Source organism: Oratosquilla oratoria, chromosome 19 (genome assembly GCF_046742065.1).
Source record: "Oratosquilla oratoria isolate Oo_2021 chromosome 19, ASM4674206v1, whole genome shotgun sequence".
Lineage (NCBI taxonomy): Eukaryota > Metazoa > Arthropoda > Malacostraca > Stomatopoda > Squillidae > Oratosquilla > Oratosquilla oratoria.
Genome location: NC_134795.1, coordinates 23,490,860 through 23,493,104, shown reverse-complemented (window position 1 = coordinate 23,493,104; position 2,245 = coordinate 23,490,860).

Below are 2,245 nucleotides of genomic sequence, written 5' to 3'. Positions count from 1 at the left end.
ACTGATCTTTGACTTATTGAACAAATCAACACAGGAACATGCTCTAAGGATTCTATTCAGGCTATAAAGAAGCATTTTTATTCAAGTGATGGGTCGATTTGTGTCTGAACTGGGCTTCGATCGACCAACTCACGTGAATGAAATCACCTCGCCTTAGCTAAAACAAAAACCCTAGAGTAGTTCACCGAATTGAAGGTGTAAAAAATCAACACAATCTCTGATGGAATTTTAAAAATAGAGTGCAAAGTCAACGCCTCCTTCCTCAGATGGTTTCTTCACTTCTTCAATACGGTGGTGACCTGTAAGAACTTCGTCTTGGCCAATGCCAGATGTTTTCATTCGGTTTAGGGAGCGTCACCCGAAGCCAAAGGGTTAAGAATATCTTAAATGATCCTTTAAACACAGTTATAAACTTTATTATTTGGTGGTGAACGTCAGATGATTTTGTTCGCCAGTTAGGTGCGGAAGCTGTTACCGTGTTACAAGTATAAGAGGTTTTAATTGTTGTTTAGATTTAATCAGAAATCTAGAATCATTGGTAGGATGGCATTTACGTCAAGAGGTTCCTAGAAGCAGCCAAACCCTTCACCTTTGCCCTATGTGATAAGACATGAGAACAAAGCCTGTGTTTTCGGAGCTAGGTGGGGAGGGGGAGACAGTGAGAGGGGTGAGAGCGTGGGGAAGGTATTTAAGGGGCGAAGGCAAACTAGGATACATACATACATATACCAAAGGCTTTTTCCCCCTACACGGGGGGGTAGCCAAAAAGAAAAAGGCATAGAAACCACTCCCACCCATTCCATTTCCTATACTGTATATTCCACTCCCCTCCACCCTCCTCCCTCCCTCTTATCTTGGCACCTTCTGGATGACGGGTCATCCCTGCATCCTTTCCACTGCCCTGGGTCAGAAGCAGTGTCGCAAGACACAGTACAACCACAGCAAGGCCGCTTCATAAATTCGGCGATCCCCAGAAATGGAGAAACCATTTCGGAAACAAGGATATGGAGAAGAAAAGGTGAAAGGGTGGATTTGGAGGGCAGGGTGAGGGGGGGGGGAGTTGGTAGAGGTGGAAGGTGATGCTTAGGGCGGGGATGAGAAGGGGGAGATTGCGAGTGAGGGTGAGGGGAGGAGGAGAAGGAGACGAGAAAGATGAGACCTCATAAGAGTTGTAGATGTTCTCTCATATTTCTCCAAGTTGACCCCCTAAGTTCTAGGCTCTAGATGATAAAATCATTAATAAACCTTGGCCATCTGAGGGTGATTACCTTACTGAAATGAGTATTCTTGGTTTAAATGGAACCAACTTCATTGAATACTTCGCCATGACGTTCTTCTATGTCGAAGAACAAGGAAACAGACACACAAGTATACAAGTACATTGTCTACTCTCTCAGGAGTCCATTTGTTCTCCCTCATGTCCCCCCGACCCTCTTCATTCCTCTGTCAATAGATATGCATTGCCTTCCCCCTTTCCAATCTGACTCCTTTTACCTCCACCACCTCTCGCTGGCCTCCTCCTCCTCCTCCTCCTCCTCCTCCTCCTCCTCCTCCTCCTCTTCCTCCTACACCTCATTCTTCTCATCATCATCTCCTCCTATTCCTCCTCCTCCTACCTCTACTCCTCTTCCTCCTCCACCTCCTATCCTCCTCCCCTTCTTCCTCCTCCTCCCCAACCTCCTCCTCCTCACCTCTACCACCTTGTCCAGTTTCACTACCTCCTTCTCCTCCTCCTCCTCCACAACCTCCTTCTCCTCCACCTTCTACTCCTCCTCCTCCTTCTCCTCCTCCTCCTCCTCTTCTTCCTCCTCCTCCTCCTCCTCCTTCTCCTCCTCCTCCTCCTCTTCTTCCTCCTCCTCCTCCTTCTCCTCCGCCTCCGCCTCCTCGGCCTCCATTTCCGATTCATTCGCCTTTCCGAAAGCCATTTCCCTCAGCACCTCACGGTGGAGCGACCGGATGGTGCGACGTGTATGAAGCAAAAAGAAAACAGAATAATGTAAGAGGGTAAGTGAGCGAGTGATATGGAGGGCGGTGGAAGAGAAAGGGAAGAGAAAGGAGGCAAAGGGAGAAGGAGTGATGGAGATGGAGAGAGTGGGAAAGGGAGGGAAAGAGACAGGAAAGCAGGGACGCACATATAGACACACACAAACACACACACACACACACAAACACACACACATACACACACCATCACTCGATGGTGCGGTTGGTAGAGTTCCCGACTGCCACAACGGAGGTCCTGATT